The 8,876-nt window shown below is 35.0% G+C and overlaps 1 pseudogene; it reads right to left on the bottom strand.

The window, feature by feature from the left end:
- LOC109334490 overlaps window positions 3,950–8,876 on the bottom strand; it is a 7,363-nt pseudogene continuing 2,436 nt past the window's right edge.

The raw sequence follows: 8,876 nt of genomic DNA, 5'->3' as shown, positions 1-8,876 counted from the left end.
AGGATTAAAGATGGCAAGCTTCGGCATCCTGCAGATTCTCCTCAATGGAGAAAAATTGATCACGACTATCCTAGTTTTGGTCAAGAATCAAGAAATATATGCCTTGCATTGTCAATGGATGGAATTAACCCACATAGTTTTCAAAGTTTCTCCCACAGTACATGGCTAGTGATGTTGGTGATGTTGGTGATATACAACCTACCTCCTTCTCTATGCATGAAGCGCAAATATGCGATGTTATCTATGTTAGTTTCTGGACCTAAACAACCAGGAAATGACATAGACATATATTTGGCTCCATTAATTGAAGACTTGAAGCAAATGTGGGAGACATGCATAAATGTATATGATGCGTATAGGGCTTCAACTTGAGGGCTTTGTTGTTCGACACAATTAGTGATTTCCATGCATACAGTAATCTATCTAGATATAGTACAAAAGGACATTTTGCATGTCCTGTATGTGAAGACAATACTCATTCAATGAGGTTGGAACACTATAAGAAAAATGTCTTCCTTGACCATCGTAGATTTTTGCCTTCAGATCATCACTATCGACGATGGAGAAAATCATTTAATGGAAAGAATGAAGAAGGTCGTGCTCCTTTGCCGTTGACAAGTGACCAATTATTTCAAAAGCTAAAGGGTTTGAATACTAACTTTGGTAAACCTTTTGCAAAAGAAATAGTCACAAAGGTGTGGAAGAAAAGGTCAATCTTCTTTGAATTTCCATATTGGAGTTCATTATATGTAAGACATTTCCTCGATATTATGTATATTAAAAAAAATGTGTTTGAAAGTCTCCTTGGTATCTTACTCAATGTCTCTAGTAAGACCAAATATGGCTTTAATGCAAGGTTGGACATGGTTAGTATAGGAATAAGAAAGGAATTGCGGCCAATAATGAAGGGAAAACGTACATTTCTACCTCCAGCAGCTTATACTTTATCGAAGAAGGAGAAATGGAATTTTGTAAATTTATTCATGGTGTTAAAGTTCCAGAAGGGTACTCTTCCAACATTCAGAACCTCGTATCAATGAAAGACCTCAAGTTAAAAGGTCTTAAGTCTCATGATTTTCATGTACTTATGGAGCATTTCTTGCCTATTGGAATACGGTCAATTCTACCTAAAAACGTTCGAGGAACCATAACTAGGTTATGCTTCTTCTTCAAGGCAATTTGTAGCAAAGTGATTGACCTTGAGAAATTACCTGCATTGCAAAGACAAATTATTTTGACTTTGTGTGAACTTGAAATGTATTTCCCACCTTCTGTTTTTTGACATAATGGTTCATCTAAGAATTCATCTTGTTCGAGAGACACAACTATGTGGCCCTTCCTATATGAGATGGATATGCCCCTTTGAGCATTATATGAAGACATTAAAAGGGTATGTGAAGAATCGATCAAGACTAGAGGGTTGTATTGTTGGACGATATGTTGTTGAAGAAGCTCTTGATTTTTGTACCAGTTACCTTACCGATGGTGAAGGTATTACTGGGAATGAAATATTGAGTATAACAAGAACTGAGTTGGAGCAAATACACTTATATGTTTTACATAATGCCAACAAGGTTGAGCCATATGTTGAAAAACACAAGGAGATGGTAAGGAAGTGTTATCCAAGTAAGAATGAAAATTGGATTTCCAAAGAGCATAATCGGTGTTTCATAAAGTGGCTAAAAAATCACATTGATGAGGAGTTGAATATAAATGCACATTCAGTTTCCGAAAGATTGAAATGGTTAGCCAATGGTTCAAGCCTTCATGTTTTATCCTACATTGGTTACCTGATTAATGAGTTCACATTTTATGCGAAAAAACAAGATGATCAAAGTAAAATGCAAAATAGTGGTGTGACTCTTGTTGCTCAAACTTTACACATGTCAAGTGTAAAAGATAGAAACCCAATATATGCGAACATGTCATACTGTAGAGTGATTGAACGCATATGAGAATTGGATTACACAATGTTTAGGATGCCGATTTTTTATTGTATGTGGGTTGATAACAACAATGGCTTCCGAGTTGATGAGTTAAGGTTCATGCAAGTGGATCTTAATAGGTCAGGATATAAAGATGAGCCATTTATTCTAGTTTCACAAGCTCAACAAGTATTTTATGTTAGTGACCCAGCTGATATGAAATGGTCCATTGTTCTTTTAACTAACAAAATAATCGTCAATAATATTGATGACCAAGAATATTTATTAATGAAGATGATAATATTGATGACCAAGAATATGAAGATATTGATGAAGATGATCCTTTTTTGGGACATATCAGTCACATGAGAGCGGACCAACTACGGATGATGATTTATATACAAGAGATGATCACGATGAAGGGCTTTGGGTAAATCAATATGCTCCTCTAGACAAGGATGACCCTAAAAGACAAAAACAATCAAAGAAAAGGAAAAATAGATGCAAGTAATCTTTGTATAATTTTGATTGTTTGTAATTTGTATAACATTGTTTCTTTGTAATTTGTGTAATTTTTTTATTTGTAATTATGTACTCTGTCAAAACATAATTGACATGATATTCATTGTTTGTATTTTGTATTGTATTGATGTTTAATAAAACAAACTTCTGGCATGTATTAATATGTATGTGTTGTTCAGAATGTATAAATGTCTGTGCTGTTAAGAATGTATGTTCTGCTAATAAATGTATATGCAGATATTAATTTATACAAATCAACAACGAATTCTAGGGGAAGCCCTAGCATGCGTTGTAGTTAAAGGATAACTACAATAACGCTTTTTATAGAAAGCGTTGTGGTACATTACTAATACAACAACGCTATGCATGTGATGCATTGTTTGAGAAAATTTATGAGTAATACAACAACGCTTTTCTGTTATTGCATTGTTAAATATATGAACTTCAACAGCGCAACAGCAAGCGTTGTTAATAAGACCTATAAAATGTGTTGTTTATTTAAGACTATATGACAATGCTTTGTGGACTAGGCGCTGTTGTATTAATGCACTATATGACAACATTTTTTATGTGTTGTGGTGTGGTATATAATCAATACAACAACATTTGTGAAGTGATGTTAATGATGAAAATATACTATTTTGGTTAAACAGAAAGCGCATGAAAGTGCTTTTATACATCTAAAATAAGTGTTCTTTATTTTCTTGTTCAGAGGTGGAACTGGTATCATTGTCTTCCCAAACAATATAGGTTCTTCGTCCAATCCTCATTTCATTCTTTCCTTTGAAAGAATTATTTTTCAGGTTTGGACAGGCTTGTCACATTCAAAGCATGTGAAGTTTTGATTTGAAGTGGAGGCGTCATTGTTCTTTATGAATTTCCTCATTTGTCCAGTTTTAGCACTCTTGCTCCTTTTAAGGAACTTGCTGAACTTCTTTACAAGAAAACTCATTTCTTTCATCTCTTCATTCTCATATTCATCTTCTGATGATTCACATTTGTCTACTTTTGCCTTGAGAGATATATTTTTATTTTTATTCTCTTGCTCTTCATGTTGCTCAAGTTGGCTGAGTTCTAATTCATGTTCCTGCAATTTACCAAACAAAGCAGCCAAGGACATTTTTGTTAAACTTTTCTATTAAAAAATGGTTGTTACCTTTGGTTGTCACGTTCAGGTGAGTGATCTTAGAACTAAGTGCAATAAAGTGATTTGTGAGGTAAGTAAACCTCTTTTGAAGATCCAAAATTTTCTCTCCAGGTTTCATATGAAACATTTCATATTCTTGGAAAAGAGTGTAGAGTTTATCCAAGGGAAGGAGAAAGAAAAATGATTAAAAAAACAAGACAACATTGAAGATAGATTTACAAGACACGCCCAACTCACCAAGCCACAGTAGCATTTATCTAATACCTTTATTAAATATTAAATAAGCTCCGGATGTGATTTTAAAAAAGATAACAGGAAAACACATGACAGAATAATGAAGAATTATCAGGAGCAATGCTCCAAATGCCAAGAACATAAACAAACATTTTTCCTCTTGGATAAAATGTAATATATTTACTACACAAAATGTTTGTCCTGTAATCTATTTATTATGCTTCTAATTCACAAAATGTTATCAACAAAAAAAGATTTCAAAGTACCTCAAAAATAAGTTACAAAGAATCTGAAACTCCAACATACAAAGTAGTTAGAATTGTGCACCACTGATTTCAACAGATGTGGACATTCACATGCATCATTAAACAGGTAGAGAAACACATTTTCAATGATTACCAAACTCCTAGAGGATACATTCCACAGCCTGACAGTTGGTGCTAGTTCTGATCTTGGGCACAACAACCACCAACAAATATCAAAATCAATTTGCATGAATTAACCGACCAATATAAATCACTTTCTTTATTGCATTTAGGTTATAAATTAAAAACCTAGAATTCTTGCAACCACCTGAAAGGCTATATACGTACCACATAACTTTGTCTATCAGATTTCTTACTCTTAGACAAAAGTTCTATGTCAGAAGATGAAAGAATATCCATACTTCCGGCAATTAAACTAGATGATGGAAACCATTTTTGTGTGTTCCACCAATAAGTTAGCCATGGTGTATAGTGAGCAACACGAAGTGACCATTGGTCTTGAAGTTTTTGCTTGTAAAAGACTTCCTTGGCTAAGTTTATAGGAAGACCAGGCCACCAATAGTTGATAGGTGGGGCTACGAGAATTGCACCTGCCAGTCTGTCAGCATTGAAATATGAGGAAGATTTTGGTTAAAACATGAGGAAGAGGGGAAAACTAAACTCATGCTAAAATATTATAATTTCACAGGTTGGTATGGTTGAACTTACCTTAACGGGTGAATTTTCTTTTTTTATCAGGGTCATTTTCATAATTTTTTGTTTGGATCTTTTAGTTTTGTATGGGCTTAGTTTACGAGTTTATGCTAAATAGATGTTACTTTTCTATTAGTGTTTGGTTATAAACTTGGTCAACGAGTTACTTGGATAATAAGTTTTGATTATATATATATATAATATTATAATATTGACCTCTTCAACGTAATAAATAATGCAAGTTTTGTAGGATTTTAGGAAGAGAGAAATATGTATTTATTTTTAATTTAGAAATGAGTTGAGTACTTGAGTTTTGTAGTTTGAAGGATACATAGATCTGTGGTGGGTTGAAAGCTAAATAGTGTACATGCGTTATGTATATATATACTTTTAGGCGTGACCAATTTACATGCATGAGGATCCTCTCCATTATTGGAGGAGATTAAGATATATGGCAAAAAAAAATATTTTAGCAATTATAATTACATATTATTTTCTAATAAAAAATAAATAAGAAACTTTTAAAAAAATTACATCATCATATTTTAACTCAATTTACATAGCCTCTACTCTATCGTATTCTATTAACTTCTTTCATTTTATATCGAGTCCTTCTAGCTGGTAGTTTCTTCGAACTATTGCCGCCATGACAGGTAGTCTAGAAGCTTATTATATCAATAACCTTTTCCCTTCTCTTCTACTCTATTCTCTGCCATTCAACTTCCCATTAGATTTGTTATCTTAAGCAGTCACAAGTCACAGTTACTGATGAAATATTGATGCACACTTTCTAGAAGCTTCCACACTTGTGTAGAAACAAGTAGTGATGATTGTATCATAATATCTAGAATTATCTTAAGCTTCTAGTATATTTTATTATAAACATTTAGTATTATAATTAAAGAAGTATCTAGAAATCTTGAGGAAAATGTATACTAGATACTTATGGAACCATCTAGAAATTCACAAGTGTTATAGAAAGCCTATAAATAAGCACTCACCCTTTATTTGTGAAGCATCCAAATAAGAAGCAAATTATTCTAAGTTGTGTAGCTCCAAAGCTTCTCCACTTCTATTTTCACTACTATAACTTTCATTTCTAAAATACTATCAGTGGCATCAGAGCTACGTTTGGTTATACATTGGGCGTAGAATATTACTCTATCCATTTCCAACTACCTCCAAAAATCTCATCCATATTAAATCATCTTTATACACTTTGAGCTATGGCTAGCACTATTCAATCATCATCAATTCCTATCCAAATTTTCACCGGAGAAAACTATGACTTTTGGAGCACGAAAATGACTACTTTCTTCCGATCCCAAGATTTGTGGGATATTGTAGAAGAAGGATTCACTACTCCCGAGAATACTTCAACTCTTACCGTGGCTTAGAAAAAGGAGTTGAAAGAGAATGCGCAAAAGGATGCAAAGGCATTATTTATTCTACAACAAGCCAGTTTCATGGCAGTGATAAGGTACGCACCATTAAACTTCAAACTCTTAGGCGTGAGTTTGAATTACTTAAGATGAAAGAGTCTGAGACCATAAAAGACTATTATTCTAAAATAAAAGAAATAGTCAATCAAATGAAAGCCTATGGGGAAAATATTCTTGACAAAAGAATTGTTGAGAAAATTCTGATTTCAATTCCCCAAAAATATGACTCAATAGTTACTACGATTGAGCAAACCAAAGATTTGTCTACTCTATCAGTAACAGAACTAATGGGCTCTCTAGAAGCTTATGAGCAAAGATTGAGTAGGCATGATGAAGGTTCACTAGAAAATGCCTTTCAATCAAAGCTCAGACTAAGGTCTCAGAATAAAGAATATCAAAGAAGAAATAATATTGGTGCGGAACATTCTAGAAACAAAGAGATTTCTAAAGATTTCTCTAGAAACAATCAAGCAAAATATCTTCCTTGCGGCATATGCCAGAAGTCAGGCCATTCAGAAAAATATTGTCGATATCGAGGAAAGATACAATGCCAATATTGCAAAAGATTTGGGCACTCAGAGCAAAATTGTCGCAACAAAAATAATCATCAGGCCAATTTCACTGAAGAATGCAAACATGACCAACAACTATTCTATGCCAACCAAGTCTGTAGTCGTGATAAAGAAGAAAACTGGTACTTGGATAGTGGTTGTAGTAACCACATGGCTAAGGACGGGAGCATTTTCAAAGATATTGATGAGTCTGTCAGAGTGCAAGTTCGATTAGGTAATGGCACCATGGTTGAGTCTAAAGGCAAAGGCACTGTCATGGTGGAGACACAATCAGGTACGCGACTTATCAAAGATGTCTTACTAGTTCCTAACCTTAAAGAAAATCTCTTGAGTATTGGCCAAATGATGGAAAAAGGCTACTCTCTCCACTTTGAGGGAGATACATGCAATATATATGACAATAATAGAAAGTTTGAAATAGCCCAAGTTAAAATGGAGAAAAGAAATAGAAGTTTTCCAATAACTTGGAAATATGCTACTAACATCGCTATGAAGGTTCAAGTTGATGAATCATGGCTATGGCATCGAAGATTTGGTCATCTTAATAATCAAGCCTTAAAGCTATTATATCATAAAAGAATGATGAAGGATCTTCCGTGCATCCAAGAGAATGAAGGAGCTTGTGAAGGATGTCTACTTGGGAAGCAACATAGACTACCTTTTTCAAGTGGGAAATCTTGGAGAGCAAAACGCTTGTTGGAGCTCATCCATACTGACGTATGTGGACCAATGAGGATGCCATCACTCACTAATAACAGGTACTTCATCCTCTTCATTGATGACTTTTCTAGAATGACATGGGTCTATTTTATAAAAGAAAAATCAGAAGTCTTTGGAATATTCAAGAAGTTCAAGGCCTTTGTCGAGAAGCAAAGCGGGAAACATATAAAAGTACTCAGAAGCGATCGTGGCAAAGAGTACAACTCTCACGAATTTGATAAATTTTGTGAGGATGAAGGCATAGAGCGTCAACTCACAGTTGCTTACACTCCACAACAAAATGGGGTGTCTGAAAGGAAAAATTGCACAGTCATGGAGATGGCTAGATCGATGCTCAAGGAGAAAGGTTTTCCAAACACCTTTTGGGCCGAAGCAGCATAATGAATAGATGTCCAACAAAGGCAGTCGAAGGTAAAACTCCTATAGAAGCTTGGAGCGGTAGAAAGCCATCAGCTAAACATTTAAGAGTCTTTGGATCTATCTATTATATACATGGCCCAAAAGAAAAGAGACACAAACTAGAAGACAAGACGATAAGAGGCATCTTCTTGGGATATAGCACACAGTCAAAAGGCTATCGCATATACAATCTAGAAACGAAGAAACTTATCATCAGTCGAGATGTTGAAGTTGATGAAAGCGCCGCTTGGAACTGGAATGAAGGCAAGATTGAGAGACACAACATCTCCATACCAACACAACAACCACAAGTAACTGGGGAAGTAGAAGAAGCAACAGAAGATCCAGGTACGCCAACTACACTCCCACATGAACAATCTTCACCAGAATCTTCTCCAAGACGAGTAAGATCCTTGGTAGATATATATGAGACATGCAACTTGGCCATAGTTGAACCTGGAAGCTTTGAAGAAGCATCAAGGCAAGAAGTATGGGTCAAGGCAATGGAAGAAGAGATAAAGATGATCGAGAAAAACAACACGTGGGAGCTAGTAGATTGTCCAAAAGATAAAGACATCATTGGAGTAAAATGAGTGTATAAAACAAAGCTTAATCCTGATGGCACTATACAGAAGCACAAGGCGAGATTAGTAGCCAAGGGCTACTCCCAACAACCAGGAATCGACTATAATGAGACATTTGCTCCAGTTGCTCGTCTAGATACTATAAGAGCTCTAATAGCTCTTGCAGCAAAAAGAGGATGGAGCATTTACCAGCTAGATGTCAAGTCTGCATTCCTCAATGGAGTACTTCAAGAAGAGATCTATGTGGAGCAGCCAGAAGGGTTCATGAGCAAGGGCAACGAAAACAAAGTGCTACGATTGAAGAAGGCTCTATATGGCTTGAAGCAAGCTCCTCGAGCATGGTATAGTAGAATTGACCAGTACTTCGTCGAT

This window comes from Lupinus angustifolius, chromosome LG19, assembly GCF_001865875.1.
Source record: "Lupinus angustifolius cultivar Tanjil chromosome LG19, LupAngTanjil_v1.0, whole genome shotgun sequence".
In the NCBI taxonomy this organism is placed as follows: domain Eukaryota; kingdom Viridiplantae; phylum Streptophyta; class Magnoliopsida; order Fabales; family Fabaceae; genus Lupinus; species Lupinus angustifolius.
The sequence above is the reverse complement of the archived record's forward strand: the minus strand, read 5'-3'. Positions and strand labels throughout refer to the sequence as shown.